Below are 19,256 nucleotides of genomic sequence, written 5' to 3' on the forward strand. Positions count from 1 at the left end.
CCCCTATACACCCCCATCCCTCTACCTCCCCCCCTCCCCTGCCTTCTCTTACATCGCTAAATGGTGGGGAAGGTCTCCTTGCCCCTTTCCGGTATCAGTTGAGATTGGTGCTGACATTGCTGGATAAAGGGTTAGTTGTCTCCATATTACTCTACTAGTTCCAGACCACAAAGAGGGCCAGTGTAGGCTCCAGTTTGTTCAAGAAGTTGTGTCACAGTTTTGTCTTTTTAGTTACCTTCAGTTACTATGCAGACCTTTGTCCATGGCTTCCTCGACAACGACCATTACCTAAACAAGCTGTTTATGTAATGAGTCAGAGGTAAGGGACCACCATGGGGTGGCAGCTCCTGGAACCTACTTGCACTATTTCCTTTTATCCTTAGAAGAAGAAAAAAAAATATTTCTTAGCCTGTTCTTTGTGCAGCTATTCATGGTAAATATCATTGCATGCCAGGAAATTTGAAAATTGATCTGTACGGAATTTAATTTATTGTGATCAAAGGGGCTTAAAGGATTTTGTTAATCCACTTTGAAATATTGTATCCTAAAAGGGTTCCTCTCTATAGTTTTGACAAGTTTAATCGGAGAGAAACCATTTTCAAAACTTTTGGAAAATTAACTGATTTGTGGAATGTGGAGGAAAACTTTGACTTCACTTAAAAATGAGTAAAATGTTAGGAATTTTTGAGGTGAGGCATTTTTCCTATAGCATAAAGTCTAATATTCCAAGAAAGAAAAGAAAAATCTTGTGAAAATGAAACTTCATTGTTGATGAGACAGGGTATTTCTAAAAACCTCACCATACCTTTCATTTCATGTGAAAGTGCTCGTGTGTGGTTTTGGGGGCCAAGGAATTCCTTTGTGTCTGCCCCTCCTTAACTTGCCCTTTGTCCCACAGTAATAGGGATAGGAAGACAAAAAAAAAGCTAGGACAAAGTGCATTGATTTCAGAAGATACAGCATTTACAATCTGTGTGTGTGGCATGGAATGGATTTGCGTGCTTGTGGTTTCTTTTCTTTTTTCCTTTTTTTTGAACCCAGGATTGCAATGGGGTCCTGAGGATGGGAGTTCCTTTGTGTGTACAAAGGGTTGTTTGAACAAAGAAAGCCACTAGAAGCAAAGTCAACTGGAACAGGTATGTGTGGAATGGGTAGACAGGGGTTTTGTGAATAAGGTTGCTGGTTCTCAGAAGAATATAGCAGATAGATAGATAGCTAGATAGGTGGAGATATCAGATAGATACATTTGCGGCAGTAGGACAGATAGTGAGACAATTAAAAAGTAGTACCGGTTTGGGCTCAACCCGGCTTTTCCCAGTGAACTCAAAGAAAAATTGTGTTAACCCACGTGGCAAATTGGGAATAGTATGAGTGGGTGAGTGGTGTTATACAATCAGTAGGCTGAGACTATATAACTGCTTATGAATGAGCGCCAGAATGTCAAAGAAGGGGGTCTTTCTAAATTGGGTTCATGCATTGTCTGGCCCAATTCTTGAAGCCCTAAGTGGTTCCTTTGTCATGTTTTGATGGCCGTTTGGAGTATTTTTTCTTCAGTCAAAGAATGTAACGATCTTTTAGGAGCTTTTTGGCAAATTATCGGCAGAAGAAGACAACATTCTGGAAATACCTGACGGTTAGGAGAGGTCTCTCAAGTGAGCATTCCTGGGATTATATAGTCATTGAGCTAGAGTAGGATGTTAACAAGTTGTCCAGACTTAATGCTATGCCAGGAATTTAAAGCCACTCCACCCTTTGCAATGTTATATAACTAGTCTAACCTTTGTAGGAATAGAAATTGCAATATGTAAAGTTAACTACTCTTGATGAAAACCATGTAAATCTTTGCGGCTGGAATTTTCAATATTTCCATTAGAAATATTCCCATCCAGCTGAAGTAATCCTAAGCAAATGATCATTTTGTATGGTATTGAAAAGATTCTGTTCTATGAATAAATGTCATTGTTTGGCATATTGTCAGAATCTTCATTTTGTAGCTCTTGCATCAGAATCTTAGCTTTGAGATAATTGCAGATTTTTTTTTGGTGCTGCTATGTTCTAGCTAAAATGTTACTATTGTGAAAAGTTGTAAAACACGTACTTAAATTTACCTTTAACTCAACATATGTTTTGGAGTGAGGCCTATACACTCTCCCTCCCAATCCAGTCCCTCTCCCCCTCCCTCCCCCCCTCCTCTTGACTTTGGGTCAACCTTTCAGTTTTGCAGAAAACAAACTTGAAATCAATCAGCTTGTTACATACTTCATGACCACTTCACATTCACTTCACAGGCTGTCGAAATGAAGCCACAGAATGCTAACTCCTATCAAGATTTTTATGATTTCAGTGTTAATATCAAAACTCAAGCAGGTTTCGGGTTTGCAAATTAAGGGCATATCTATTGTAGTCGTACTATCCAGTGGGTACAAATGCTTTTGTCACACGTAGAGGCTAGTGAATGCACTCATCCCATATATTCTTCTAACCCTCTCCATCTCCCCCCCCCCCCCACAACCACCAGCATCCCCTGTTCCTGCTTTCCTATACCATGTTCTTACAATCCCATATCAATCAACATATTCAGCCCATGAGAAAGACAAAATTTGCAAATAGATTTAAGTGTATCTTATTTAAATATGGTGAAATAACGGAAAGGTTCTCATTCCTCTGTTATCAGTTGTCATACTCATGGTATTTTTATTTATTTTTTGTATATTAATAATAATTAAAATTGTAGTTAGTAAGGAATGTGGAGGCTTTCCACAACCAGCAACTCGGGCGTCAGACTGAGAGAGAGAAATCTATGCAGATTCGGCAAAGTTTTATCTATTTTGGCTGACTACCAGGTTTAATACAGATATAGGGTCACTGTACTTTTCATGGAACTATGCCTAAATATTTAAATTTGTATATTCATGGCTTTTATACCGTAAAGTTGATTATCAGTATAAATGGCTTCTTTATTGGGTATATTTCTCATTACGACACTGTAATAAGAACACGTGTGGATGCCCAAATCACATTTCATCGATAACTTTTTAAATTAGGCAAGTTACTCTACGATCAGGAATCTCAGTAATATTATATTAGCATCAAATCGTCTTCGTATTGCATAAACGCGCATCTTTTCACCGCACTTGGTGTTTGTGTTTGAAATCTATGATCTAGGTCATCCCACTCTCCAATCAAACTGGTCGTTTTCGTAGCTCGTTCTCTGGTCTTAATTTTTATTTCCGTTTTATCACCGACCCTCATCTAGGCTGTATAGTTATAACTTTGTTGCAGTATTTGCCTGCCTGTAATTTGTTCAAAACGATGAATTTACACCAGATTGAGATATTTTTATGAATCGATCGCTACGGCTGTTTCTCCCTATTGCTGTCCCCTTTTGTCGTTGGACGTTAAATTTGATAGCTATCCAGGTTTCAAGTTTCTCTTCTCAGGAAACTTTCGGTTCTCCAAAGAGTGACTTTAGTACTTCCTTCATTGATGCCAAACTATGTTAGGGAAATTCCTTTTTCACTTCACCATCTTCCAACTTCCTACAAACTGTCAATGTACAAATTCTTTCCTGATTTTAAAGGGGTTGTATAGCAGTCTGGGAAACTCTGCTTCCAAACTGTTAAACCTGCATACGCAGGTCGAACAAAACCACATGTTTTCCAATCGCTTTTTCATCCTGTGTTTTTGTATTTCTATGTCGGCTTTTAGGAATAGTGTCAAAATATCTACCATGCAGGGTGAATGTCAAAATATTTATAATGCAGGGTGAATGTCAAATATTTACCATGCAGGGTGAATGTCAAATATTTACCATGCAGGGTGAAAGTCAAAATAATTACCATACAGGGTGAATGTTAAACATTTACCATGCAGGGTGAATGTCAAATATTAACCATGCAGGGTGAATGTCAAAATATTTATAATGCAGGGTGAATGTTAAAATATTTACCATGCAGGGTGAATGTTAAATATTTACCATGCTGGGTGAATGTCAAACTAGTTACCATGCAGGGTGAATGTTAAAATATTTATCATGCAGGGTGAATGTCAAATATTAACCATGCAGGGTGAATGTCAAAATATTTATAATGCAGGGTGAATGTTAAAATATTTACCATGCAGGGTGAATGTTAAATATTTACCATGCTGGGTGAATGTCAAACTAGTTACCATGCAGGGTGAATGTTAAAATATTTATCATGCAGGGTGAATGTCAAATATTTACCATGCAGGGTGAATGTCAAATATTTACCATGCAGAGTGAATGTTAAACATTTACCATGCAGGGTGAATGTTAAAATATTTACCCTGCAGGGTGAATGTCCAAATATTTACCATGCAGGGTGAATGTCAAATATTTACCATGCAGGGTGAATGTCAAAATATTTAACCATGCAGGGTAAATGTTAAAATATTTACCATGCAGGGTGAATTTTAAAATATTTACCATGCAGGGTGAATGTCAAAATATTTAACCATGCAGGGTGAATGTCAAAATATTTACCATGCAGGGTGAATGTCAAATATTTACCATGCAGGGTGAATGTCAAAACATTTACCATGCAGGGTGAATGTTAAAATATTTACCCTGCAGGGTGAATGTCCAAATATTTACCATGCAGGGTGAATGTCAAATATTTACCATGCAGGGTGAATGTCAAAATATTTAACCATGCAGGGTGAATGTTAAAATATTTACCCTGCAGGGTGAATGTTAAAATATTTACCATGCAGGGTGAATGTCAAAATATTTACCATGCAGGGTGAATGTCAAAATATTTAACCATGCAGGGTGAATGTTAAAATATTTACCCTGCAGGGTGAATGTTAAAATATTTACCATGCAGGGTGAATGTTAAAATATTAACCATACAGGGTGAATGTCAAACATTTACCATGCAGGGTGAATGTCAAACATTTACCATGCAGGGTGAATGTTAAAACATTTACCATGCAGGGTGAATGTTAAAATATTTACCATACAGGGTGAATGTTAAAATATTTACCATACAGGGTGAATGTTAAAATATTTACCATACAGGGTGAATGTCAAATATTTAACCATGCAGGGTGAATGTCAAATATTTAACCATGCAGGGTGAATGTTAAAATATTTACCATGCAGGGTGAATGTCCAAATATTTACCATGCAGGGTGAATGTCAAAATATTTAACCATGCAGGATGAATGTCAAACATTTACCATGCAGGGTGAATGTTAAAATATTTACCATGCAGGGTGAATGTCAAATATTTAACCATGCAGGATGAATGTCAAACATTTACCATGCAGGGTGAATGTTAAAATATTTACCATGCAGGGTGAATGTCAAATATTTAACCATGCAGGATGAATGTCAAACATTTACCATGCAGGGTGAATGTTAAAATATTTACCATGCAGGGTGAATGTCAAATATTTAACCATGCAGGGTGAATGTCAAACATTTACCATGCAGGGTGAATGTCAAATATTTAACCATGCAGGGTGAATGTCAAACATTTACCATGCAGGGTGAATGTTAAAATATTTACCATGCAGGGTGAATGTCAAATATTTAACCATGCATGGTGAATGTCAAACATTTACCATGCAGGGTGAATGTCAAATATTTAACCATGCAGGGTGAATGTCAAATATTTAACCATGCAGGGTGAATGTTAAAATATTTACCATGCAGGGTGAATGTCAAATATTTAACCATGCAGGGTGAATGTCAAACATTTACCATGCAGGGTGAATGTTAAATATTTACCATGCAGGGTGAATGTCAAATATTTAACCATGCAGGGTGAATGTCAAATATTTAACCATGCAGGGTGAATGTTAAAATATTTAACCATGCAGGGTGAATTTTAAAAGTTGTGGTTTTCTTTTTCCTGCTTGTCTCCTTTCAGGTCTGACATGAAGAACTGTTTTATCCTTTGAACTGTCCGCTTAATCAGAGGAGCAGCGTAAGAAGATGGAGACCAGTGAGAGGAAGAGAATAAGACGGAGTAAGGACTAAACAAAATGTTTAAAAATGGTGGGGTTGGGGAGTTGGTGTGGGGGGGGGGGTTCAGCTTCCAAATGTTTTATGATATGCTTGGATGGATTCAACAACATAAGTGGATTTGTTTACCATTTCATGTATTTCTTGTTTCAACTAGTCATGATCTGTCCCATCCTCCTTATCTTCCTCCCTCCCCTTTCCTCACTTGCTTAGAGGTTACAAAGTTATTTAAGTCACTGATTCAAATACTGTTTGGCATTTACTAGTAGTAGTACTTCAACACAGTTTACAATGACATCATAAGAGCACATCATCCATGTTCTCCCTCCACCTCCCCCCCCCCCAATCCACCTCCTAACTGTAACTTGATTTCCTATTTAGTTGTGGGATAATTGTGACATTATTTTCATGTCCCCCCCCCCCCCTAAGGAAGAAGAGACCATAATTTAGCTGAATACCTTTGAATTTACAGCTGCCCTTTAAAGAAAGTACACTACCCTTGAGTGTGTTCCATCATAAATCTCAAGCAAGTAACAGTGGTGGATTATCGCTGACAAGAAGTACTGCATAGCGGTTTAAGCTTCATGTACCCTTCTGTCTGTAAACCATGACTTATTTCTGTACGTTGTCCTCAATCGACCAGTGACCACAGGAAAGAAGATATCGTCATTAGTAGTGCAAAACCTTCACAGGAATCCCCCCCTCATTCTTGATAAAAATCTCACCCTGCTTTGCAGGTACGAGCTTTCATTTCCTCCTAGGGAAAGAAAGCTTTCAGATCTACTAGTACCCATCTGTTAAACTGTTAGATTTAACACTTCTTGGATTTGCCTTTGTAAATTGACGGGGTAAAAGCCCTCTCTGCTTCATACTATGTCGTCATTGTGGTGATTGTGAATCTCAGCTAGAAAGTGCTGTGAACTTTCCAAAGGATGCCCCACAAAATTTGTTACGGTTGTAATCAGGTCGGTCTCTGTTGCACGAGGCTTTAGCTAGCAGACAATAAGGAAATTACCAGCTTGTATGAGTGGAGGTGTACAGAGAATACTCATCAGTCAAATTGTTGACACTCTTTTTTCGCGTCTGAAACAATTACAGCGCAGTGCCACAATTTCATTTTCAAAGGGCTTTTCAAAGCATCCATAAGACAACATCAAAAAACCTTCTGTTTCTGTCTAACGCTGGTAATATACCACAGGCGTATTTATTAATCCCGGTCTCACCTAGCAGGGGCTTATATTGGGTGTACAGCTAATGTGATATAGGGTTTTATTATATACTACAACAAAAAATGAAAAGAAAGGGAGGGGGGAAGAGAAACAGCGATGAAAAACAGGTCTTCACCCTGGAGATTGGCCGATTTGGACGGATACCCTCGTAGGTTTTCACGGTGTGTCAGTCGAGTAGCTTTGGCATATAAACTTGGGAGAGTAGAGCAAATTTTAATTGGCAGCTAAATTTTGGCAACATGGTCTACTTTCATCTTATTAGACTATTCATGAGATGCACAGAGCTACAAAAGAATGAGAGAGAGAGATAGAGAGACGAGGAACGGCCGTGGAAACCATTACGTCAATTGACAAGGGTCCCATTAGTATCGGGTATTGAATTAAGGCGATGAAATTTGCACCGCTCGACGAAGAGAGGCACTTGAGTTGAGTGCCTGTTGGCTGTGAGCATTCTCAAGTACTGCCAACATGATACGTGTGATGGTCTGCATCCCCAGATATGGAGCATTTTATGAGGTTGAAACCGAGCGAAATTCGGATTGCCCTGGTCGTTGTGGTGTTTGGTCTAGTTTTTGAGGTATGAAGTGAAAGTAGCCATCGTACTTGTTTATATATCCCCGGAAACATTTTGTTTCCTTCACGCTCGAGAGCACTCTTTTTGTCTTGGCATGACTCTGCAATCGGCCGCATAGATAATTCGAAAAGTTAATTGCCGTTTTAAGTTTAGTTTCCTCGTCGTGTTATTGTAAAAGCAAAACCTGATTGATTGAATTCATTTAATGATTGATCGAGATAATTTTCTTGTAGTTTAGAAAGTTAACTTCCCGTTGTGATTTCTTCAAATGACTTTGTGGATTATAATTTCTCATAATTTTCAACACTATAGCTCAATGATGGATATGCAGAGAAGTTTGTCAAACCAGACCCCTGAGTTCAATCTACTTTTAAAAAATGGCTCAGACTTGGACAAAAAGTTGTGGGCTATTTTACGTATACTAAATTTGCAAGAGCCTTGTAGTAAGGATCATGTTCTCTTATGTGCTGATGTTCACTATACAGCTGTTTTTAACAATTTTACTTACAATTGTTATTACTTTTGTCTTAATTACAATGATAACTACATTGCCCTTCGAAACAGCACATTATATTTAAGATAAAGGCTATTAGTAAAGAGATATCCAAATAGTAGGGATTCAAAAGCAAACCCACTCATCTCAACCACCTTCCCCCTCCTTCCCGCTTCCCTTACCTTATCTTCTGTCCCATTCATCTGATCCCATTCATCTGATCCCACCCACGTGTGTGACTGACTCTAAGTTACCTCACACATCCAGTTTTAAACCAGATGTTTCATTCACTTGTCGTACAACTCATTGTGTAGCAAACCTTTAATAAACGCACTAGTGCTCCAGTTTTATAGTCTTGTAGACCACAAAACTGAAAAATAGTTGGTTCTTAATTTTGGAAGTTGTTTTTCTTAATAGATCTCCAAAAAGTTAGGACACAAGCAAGGCCAATCACTTTATCCTTTTCTCTCTCCCCCCCCCCCATTGTTTCTCTCCACCTCTCTCTCCATTCCCCTCATTTTCATTCCTTTTTCTGTCCTCCCCGCCCTCTCCATGCCCCCCTCCCATGTACAGTATGTTCCTTCCAGCTCCCTGCCTCACCTCACACTATTAATTCAATACTGAATATATCATTCCTAAGAGAAGGATTCGTTGTGTGCAAACCCTATTACATATATATCGTGTAATGTATTTTCACGTTCATATGAGGAGAACCCTTTAAAGAACTAGGTCAGAATTCTGTAGTAGCTGCTCTCATCATTAAGTTGTCTAGCAACCGTTTGTGTTTAAGCTGCTGGTACTCTATTTTATGAATACTAATGCTAGCTGCCTCTCTTTGTGTAAAAATAAGTTTTATAGACACAATTATATAGTTTTGAACCGTATTTGTTATGTAGCCGCCCCAAAAAGCCATCAGCAAAAAGTTTTAAAAAATTATTGGATTGTAGCTTTTAAGAGAAATATTTTGCGATATTTTCTCGTCGCCAGTTGTGGAATAAATTGGTATGTGGGTGGGTGGGTTTATTTTCATTTCTGTTTTATTTCTTTTCTTTTCAGATGTAAGTTTTTTTTTTTTCCTTTCAGCAATGACAAAGCAATATTTTGGGGTTGGTTTTTTGCATTAGCCACAAGCTTTGTTTGCTAGTTAGAAGCAAGGAATGTCAGGATTATAAAACTTCTTCTCTCGTTGTCCATTCATGAGAAAACTTTTTCCAATCACCCCAGAAAAGAGTTCTTTAAATTGTATTTTTGTACTCCTGTCTGGTTACACGGTCTGATATTTTTCCAATCAAATGTTTTAAACCAAATTAAACTTTCTGAAGCTGAAATAAGTCACGCTAACACCAGAGGAACAACTAGTTTTAAATGTTGTTTTACCCAGCTTGTTACATAAACATCAAGAATTTGCTCTGATGTATTTTGCATGGTTACATTTGGTTACATTATGTTATCGCTTTGAAAGGACTAGAGTATTTTAGAAGGTGACACGAAAGGAGGAAGGGGAGGGGAGAGGGTCAGGGTCAAGGAGGGAGCAATATTTCCAATTTGTAACAAATTAGCAGGTATGAAGCTTTTTTATATATAGTTTCATAAATGTCGATATATTTCTCTTCAATTTGTAAAATTTGAGCCCCTGCCATACACACACACATACATACAAAGCAGTGGGATGATTGATCCATATCTACAGTGTTCTGTGAGAATTGGGACTTATCTCAAAATCCACTTTAATGGATTTAGTTTAAAGTGGCTGTTTGCATTTTGTCAAACATTTCTGGCAGATTTACAAAGGGTAGGGAGCATTTTTACGAAGTCATATTGCGTATGGAAAAACTAAGAAAACATTCACATTTCATGATGAATGATTGAAGTATCCGAAATGAATCAAATAATTTTGAAAAAAGCTTTGTCATCCAGATACTCTTGCATATATAGGGTTTCATAATTTTGTTCAAAGGGCTCAGATTGAAAAATTCTACATTTTTCTTAATATTTTGCAATTTTGCAACAGGTCAAAACACTTTTGGTGTCTGTGGTTAAATCTTGGGAGATGAATAAACAGTTTCAAAATGCAAAAGAAAAAAAGGAAAGAAATGAACCTGTGAATAGCTGAAAGATTTACAACAAATGCTATTAACGAGAGATACAGTTTAAGTCAACCTACATAGTAAGCACAGCCATTAAGTGTGCCAATCAGTGTAGTGTCATCAAGTGTTGCTAATTTACATCAGCTGTCACCACTGATGACAAAGTAGAACAGAAAACCCAAAAGAGAGATCAAAATCTTGTATTCTCTTGCCGACCTCGTTGCAAGAATACAAAGAAGTTGTGATAATCATCGTATCCAGGGTTCTAATTACCAAAGAAGTCAAGTCCTTGTTGAGGCATTTCTGTTTTTTCTTTGTGTTTATGTATGTGTGTATGTTTTGTAATGTGCTAAAGTTTAATTTTCATTCAATCATGACGCACAGAGAGAGTCAAGGCCAGTTCAGCTTTCTACTGAAGATAGATAGTTGTACTTAGCATGAAGATTATATATGCATTCATGATAGTATGGTAAGGTGTGATATTAGTAAGTAAGGTTTGCATGGTATATTTAGTATGGTATTGTTTGGTATGGTGTAGTATTGTATGGTATTTATAGTATGGTATTGTTTGGTATGGTGTAGCATTGTTTGGTATTTATATATGGTATTGCATGGTATGGTATGGTGTTGTATTGTATTGTATGATATGTATAGTATGGCATTGATTGGTATGGTATAGTATTGTATGGTATTTATAGTATGGTACTGTTTGGTATGGTGAAATATTGTATGGTATTGCATGGTATGATATGGTATAGTATTGTATGGTATTTATAGTATGGTGTTGCATGGTTTGGTATGGTGTAGTATTGTATGGTATTTATAATATGGTATTGCATGGTTTGGTATGGTGTAGTATTGTATGGTATTTATAGTATGGCATTGCATGGTTTGGTATGGTGTAGTATTGTATGGTATTTATAGTATGGTATGGTATTGTATGGTTTGGTATGGTATAGTATTGTGTGGTATTTTTGTAGTATTTTATGGTATGTTTGTAAGAACAACTATCAAATGTGCTGGCATGACTACTTTGTGGGAATGCAAATTGACGTTAGTCACTAATTAGCTAAAGTGTCCACTTTCATATCCTCTATCTTCTATTTCGAACACATTAAATATAATCTAAATATTTCAATGCAATTATCATTGAGTTCCCATACATTAAACATTCGGTACCAATAGCGACATTGAATCAAACCAGTGTGATGTCATACATGCAGAACTACAATGATGGGGGTTTTCCCTCTTGTTCTTCAAAAGTTATAAATTTGCTACATGGTAATTTGTCGATGCATCAGAAATATGACTTCAATACTCACAAATATGTGTATTGTATGGTATAAACATCGCAACCATTATAGTGAATGAGGTCGAACCCGTACACAATCCAATCTAAAAATAAACAGAGTGGAACAAATAAGGAAAAAAACGTTTGCTTCAAGTTCCCGTTTAGTGCCAAAAAAATTGACGTTTTTTTTTCTCCTGTGGGGAAGTGGCATGTAGGCATTGTGTGCAAGTTTCACCCAAGCACTTTGGTTTTAGGTTCCTCTCTCACAGGTGAAAAGATAAATTTTAACTCATAACTAAATTAAGAAAATAACTTGAATGAACAAAGTTAGATCCTTCTTGTGTTACACAAGGATTTTCTTTTTTATCTGGCTCTGGTTTGGTGCCTTTGTGAATTTTTGATTCAGTTTTTGGGAATATTACTCAAGTTCTACTCACCTAATGTTATCTTTACAGTTAATTCTATTTTAAGGTTCTGTTTCAGTTCAGGACTATATTTAGTGATATGTAGGCGGGATATTTTTAGCCTTGATTCAAAATTGGTGAAGAAATTATTAATTGACGTTATTGCAATGGACACCTCCCTATAATGTCAATGACCGTCATCCCAAAACCATAGAGACACAACAGCATCTTAAGAGAAACGTATTTTATTTCAAGAACCTCTCAAAAGTGTCAGTCACATTTATAGTTCTATATGTATATGTATATATCTATATGTGTGTGTATATATATATATATATATATAGATATATATAGATATAGATAGACATGTATACATATATATAGATAGATATGTATACATATATATATACAAATATATATATATATATATATATAGATAGGTATATATAGATGGATATATATATAGATGGATATAGATATATATATAGATATGTACATAGATATATATATATATATATATATCTATGTATATACATTTGTATATATATATATATATATTTGTATATGTATTATTTTATATTATATCATATCATATCATATTTGTATAAATTTGGAATAAATCAGAAAATATCTTGAACTCATTAACAATTAACTGTGGAAAAGATTGGATCGATCTGGGAGATGAATGATCTTTAAAGATGGATAATATTAAGACTACTTTACATGTTAAGTTTCCCATCACAGATATATTCCCTTTTATATATATATAGATATGTATATATATATATATATAGAGATGGATATATATATAGATATGTACATATATCTATATATATATATATTGTATATGTATTATGTTATATCATATCATATCATATTTGTATAAATTTTGAATAAATCAGAAAATATCTTGTACTCATGTAAAATTAACTGTGGAAAAGATTGGATCAATCTGGGGGATTAAAGATCTTTAAAAATGGATATTATTAAGACTACTTTACATGTTAAGTTTCCCATCACAGATATATTCCCTTTTATATATATATAGATATATATATAGATATATATATATATATATATATATATATATATATATATATGTACAAATGTATATACATAGATCGATATATATAGATAGATATATATATATATATATAGATGGATATATATATAGATATGTACATATATCTATATATATATATTGTATATGTATTATGTTATATCATATCATATCATATTTGTATAAATTTTGAATAAATCAGAAAATATCTTGTAATCATGTACAATTAACTGTGGAAAAGATTGGATCAATCTGGGGGATTAAAGATCTTTAAAAATGGATATTATTAAGACTACTTTACATGTTAAGTTTCCCATCACAGATATATTCCCTTTTTATCATCAATCATGCACTAACTAATAATGTATATTTCATTAATGTATAAGTTTTGTCGTAGCTATTTTATGTTGTGTTCTTACTGTTGGACATTTAAAACCATCATTGAACATTCCAAGGTAACATGGGAGGTGATAAGGAACTCCAGGGAGGTACAAATCAAAACCTTTACCAATTTTAGCATGTTAATATTGCAGGACAATAATTGATAAACCTGTAAGCATGGGAACTCACTTATCATGTAAACTGTTACAGCATGCCAGGCAATGGATACTCACATATCATTTGAAACTCACAAAACACGGCTGTGGGTATTCACATATCACGTGAACACACATAACATGGCATAAATGATAGTTTTAGCAAGAGGTCATGGTATATACTGGTCTCGAGGTCAAGCATTTTTTGTTTTTTTTGCCATTCAGGGTTCTATTAAAGGCTAAGACCACCCAGTGGCATGCACACTCCACTGCTAATTAGACCCCAGGCTTCTCTTTGATAATTATTCACTAATTAATCGTTGGGAGACCACTTGCCCGACGAATACAAGGCATTCATCTTCAACAACCACGTTACTAATTACGTTCAAGCAGAAACTGAATACTGACTTAACAACTTGACTTGTTTGAATAACTTTTAATTTTAACCTGTTTTTCTTCTTTTTCTCTCCCTCTCTCTCTCTCTCTCGATCTGTCTCTTGATTTAGTCATCTATTTGAAATGAAAACCTGATTGTATAGTAGATATAGAGTTAATTAACTTAAGCATCTCACAGCAGCCCAGCAATATATGCGAGTTTTAAGATGTATGGATATTCTAATTTGAAGGTAATAGGTAAGGTTTACCTGACATGTTCCTCGTCTACTTCTGAATTCTGAAGTACCAGATGCCTAAGGGTATGTCAGGTCTTTCATTCAGCAGTCTTGCAGACCATTGCCGGCATTGGGGGGGGGGGGGGTGGTGGGTAGTTTAAAGAGGCATCCTTGAAAGCTTGTTTAATATGTTGACATCCGAAACATCAGTTTATCTTTGTTTCAAGAGACTCTTTGCACCCCCTGGCTAATCGAATATCGTAAATGACAAGAGAATACCGAACAGTTTTAAGAGAACTGTTATAATAAGAAAGAAGAATTGGTTGCACATGTTGGGAGAGAAATGTCATATCGATGCATATATATATATATATATATATATATATATATATATATATATATATATATATATATATATATGTATATATATATATATATATATATATTCCTGCCTTCGCCTGATGAGTCCCAAAAGGTCAAAGCCGGTCGTGAAGTGGAATTTTTCTGGTGTTTTATTCTTTATTTATTTACTATATATCTGTCCTACCATCATTGTCCTACCATCCCCGTCCTATTGTCAGATTCAAAGCACCAGGGGTGCACTCTGTACAATCATAACACTTGGGTGATACGCCCTCAATGACAGTTATACAAAGCCAATTTATACGCATTCACACACCAGTAGAATCCCTGTGGTCGAGTGGTACTTCGGACTTCGGTTCGTGACACAAGATCCTGGGTTCGATTCCTACCTTTGCCTGATGAGTCCCAAAAGGACGAAACCAGTCGTGAAGTGGAATTTTTCTGGTGTTTTATTCTTAATTTATTTACTATATATATATTTATATGTATATAGGGGGCTTACATCTTGTAACCTTAGGAGAAAGTATATAAACTTTCCTTGGTTCTGACCATTGACCATTTCAATATCTGATTTGGCTCTTCTTGCCCTGATTCAGATTTGTTGAAGCTTGAGCAGTGCTTGAATGAAGGGACAGCCCAATCCTCGCTGTTCACTTTTGCTGTTCAGAGTCGGAAATGATATTTATAATAATATTAAACATATTATCAATAATAATATTAGACTGTATGTGCATTTTTTGTCCTTCGTTTTTCCCCTTAAAGTACAAAGTCTTTATCAATTTTTAAATGCTCTCAAAATGTCTTGACTATTTGGAGGTTTCTCTAGACAACACATGCAGAAAGTTAACCAAAAATGTCATACTGTGAAAACTGAGAGATCAGCTCAGACTAGCAGCTCACAAACCAACACGATGATTTTCAGAAATTTGCTAACATTCTTCACCAAAAAAATGTTTCCTGAAATTATAGAACCCGATATGAAAATCAACTATCTATTTTTACCTCGACAGTGCCTTGGACCCCCCTGTGTTTTATTGCAGACTATATTTAGCCAAAGCATTTAGATTTGTATTTGTTGATTCTGTGTCTAAAGATAGTTTTGCAAAGTCCTTCTTTAGCCCAGATTGGGCTATATTTAGAAGAGAACTACCAGTTAATTATTAAAGATGTTAAAATAGCTTTGGCATGTGCACAGTGTTGAAATTCACGTTGGGTTGATCTCTTCGAAGAGATCCAGAGAATGATAATAAGAAAGATATCATTGATTAAAGATAACAATGTTTGTGTTAGGTTTTGTGTAATCATCACTGAATTCTCTTGGTTCAGCTTATGTACATTAGATAACCATTGTTTGTGGTAAACCTCTGTTATTATCTATTTATATTCATTTCTTATCCTGTAACGTTGTTCCCATTAGGTTAGGTTTGTTCCCACTTACTGACCTTAGTAGCTCTCTTTCAATTTGCTAGATATTTTTTTTGCAGAAGCGTGATTCAATATTGTGAATTTGGCAAACTATGTTCTCTGCAAGTACTATAGATTGGTAGTAGGCTGCAATTCAGATATAGAGTTTGGGATATGTGTGGGACGAGGGCAGGAGGAGAGGGAAGGGAAATTTGTTGTGTAGAATTGCTCTTGTCGTGCCTATATACTATGAGAGTGTAACGCTAGATACGTTAAAAATGATCACTTCACATATCCACTGTTGCTCTTTCACCATTACATTTTGACGGTAGAAGCTAGACAAAATTATTCTCATGGATTTTTATCAAATGTTAAGATGTTGAGAATTTGAAGACAATTCAGGTTGAAATGTCAACTTCATACATAGCCTTAATACTTCATAAAATGCCATTTAGGTGTTTAGTGGGGAGGTAACGAGTCATTTTGAATATTTTCAGAGAATGATAGGATGACCGACCACATCCTACTGTGAGAAACGGTTCAAACACACCACCGCGATCGCAAGAAACACTGTCTTTTGTCAATGCCAATTGCACGAGACGTAGTCGAAATGAGCCAACAAAGGAAACAGGTTCTGTGCTACAGGCTCCCCCCTGACACTGTGACTTTGAAATAATCTTCTTACACACTGGCTCGTCTTTTTGAGTCTACTGAAAGAAGATGACATTAAATAATTAATTTAAACCTGTCCCCTTCAAATGTTGGCAGGGACTCAACTCTATAGTTTTGAAAACAATCTAGCATTATGTCAGTGCGGTTTATACCGCTTTGCATTAAAGTAGGTTACTCGCTCCCTCAACCCAACTCTGGAGAAGTATATTAAATTGGCTCTGCCCTAAATACTTATAGCTTGCCACTACTACCACTGCAGGTGGTATCCATGACGACCATCCAAGCTATTTGGAAGTCTGCTTGGGTCAGAGGCATTGACAAATAGATATGAGAAAAATGTAAATATTTTGATATCAGATCTCCTCAGTGTCAGCAGTAGAACTAGTCACCCAGGTGAATACAGCTGGCTTCGCTTTGGCATGTTGCCAAACTCATGTGACTTGACAATCAGTGGGCCATTACTGATATATGTGTACACATCATGATAGAGATTGTGGAATCTGATTTGCATACAAATAGCTCTGAATGTTAATACAAATCGTTTGTTTAGGTTTTTTTTTTTTTTTTTTTGGAAACATGCCAATGTGTTACCCTCGACTTTTGTCACGACAGATAACCAGCAGGGAAACCGATGGAATTTGTTCAAGTCTTTGACAAAACACAATTGTTTTGAAATTGTCAGAAATTTTTCGACAGATCATTTGATGGATGAGAGACAGGTGGCTTTGATCTGATAATTTTCTTTTCAATTGTTATATTTGATCTCTGATTTTTTTTCCCTGTTTTTTTTTGTTGTCATTCTTGGTTAGTCGTGCCTGCATAGTTTTTCTTGTCTAATGAGCTATTGAACAATGTTAACAATGTGTTTACATTCTTTTATTCTTTAAAAGGAATCTCTGTTTGGTTATAAACCCAACCGGTAAAAATAGGTTCTCAGTTAAAGACTTTGTTCCTGACCTTGCCTTTTGGATTGGCTGCAGTCAATACTTTGGATGAGGGAGTCTTCTCCAACTACAGATCATGCCACATTCTTGGCTTCCTATCAAAACCCTGAAATTGAACTAATCATGGAGAAATGCTTGTTATTTTAATAGGCGTGACAGCTAAGAATAGTATATCTGTAGTTACTGAAACTGTTTACATAAGATTGTCGCAAATGGAGATTTCTTCTTCGTAGTTATTTGCTCGCATCTTGAGCTCGCAAACCTTAATTGTGTAAGGCCTGCCACTTTTGATCTCAACAATGTTACATGATTTATATATATATATCTATTATATAGAATACACTATATATAGTGTAATGTAATATATAATATATGTAATATATACAAATATAATTTACAGATATAATGTAATATGTACACTATATATAGTGTAATGTAATATATAATATATGTAATATATACAAATATAATTTACAGATATAATGTAATATGTACACTATATATAGTGTAATGAAATATATAATATATGTAATATATACAAATATAATGTACAAATATAATGTAATATATAGATATACTGTATATAGTGTAAGGTATGCCAAGTCATAGTGAAGTTTGGCATCTCCTCACAGTCAAAAATTCAGTCTCTCTGATCACCGAGATTATTTCCCCGTCACCTTTCTATATACATTTCTTCTAAGAAAGGTTGTTTGATGATATTGTCACAAGAACGTCCGTGGAATTTGCTGCCAACCCAGTTTGTAGTTGGCAGTCCCTGCTTGACCTATACTTTGGAACCATCTCGTTCTATATTAACATGCTTAGGAAATCATAACACTTTGACTTAGACACAATGGTAATCTCATGGATTGTTGTTATTTTCCACAGTTTTGTGCCAGCTTTTCTTGGCATGATTGCCTTCCTGACAGACTTGTCAAAAGTTGGTAAACAAACTTCTAAGGTATTAATATTTCACAAATCTTGACTATATTACTTTCAAAAAAAGTCTGAAACGATTAAACGAGGTGTTAATGTCATTTTTGATAGCTAACTTTCTTTGCCCGAAATTAAGAATTGATGCAGGAATTGTGACGTTGATGTATAAAAGCAAACCGCTTGATATGAAAATACCAAAGCTTGTGTCAGTGTTAACATCACTGAAAATAAGTCAATTGAAGTGTGTAAGAGATTACAGTAAATGAAGGTATTGTCTCGGTACGAATGGAGAAAAATAACCTGTTTACCATCACTGCCGTTTCCAGTATTACCCTTGTTGTCTTTTGTCTCAATTGTACCAATTAAAGTTTTAATTTTTTAAATCAATCTAAGCAGCAGTGATAAAAACTGCATATCCAGCTACTCTTCAGTGAAGGTTAATGTATAATAGTAATAAAAACACCTGAATGTGCTAGGATCCTTTTTAGAGGTAAAAATCAAACAAAACACCAAAAAATGAGAGAAAATCATTTGTGCAACAGACAGGTAAAAGAGACTTGTTGATTGGTCCAGGGAGCTGTTAGAGTAGCAGCTCCCTGATTGGTCAATTGGAGATATGAATGGAAACTGGTGTAGATGAATATGGTGGAATAGCAGCCC

At 35.6% G+C, this 19,256-nt stretch overlaps 1 long non-coding RNA gene across 7 annotated transcripts in view; it reads left to right on the plus strand.

The window, feature by feature from the left end:
* LOC139961426 (uncharacterized) overlaps nucleotides 1–18,914 on the plus strand; it is a 99,400-nt gene extending 80,486 nt beyond the window's left edge. For all 7 annotated transcript variants that reach the window (XR_011790882.1, XR_011790883.1, XR_011790879.1 and 4 more), the window contains 2 exons: nucleotides 5,898–5,996; nucleotides 17,607–18,914. This is a non-coding gene — a long non-coding RNA (uncharacterized lncRNA). The remainder of the gene's footprint in view (nucleotides 1–5,897; nucleotides 5,997–17,606) is intronic.
* Nucleotides 18,915–19,256: the final 342 nt, after the last annotated feature.

Source organism: Apostichopus japonicus, chromosome 20, assembly GCF_037975245.1.
Source record: "Apostichopus japonicus isolate 1M-3 chromosome 20, ASM3797524v1, whole genome shotgun sequence".
In the NCBI taxonomy this organism is placed as follows: Eukaryota; Metazoa; Echinodermata; class Holothuroidea; order Aspidochirotida; family Stichopodidae; genus Apostichopus; species Apostichopus japonicus.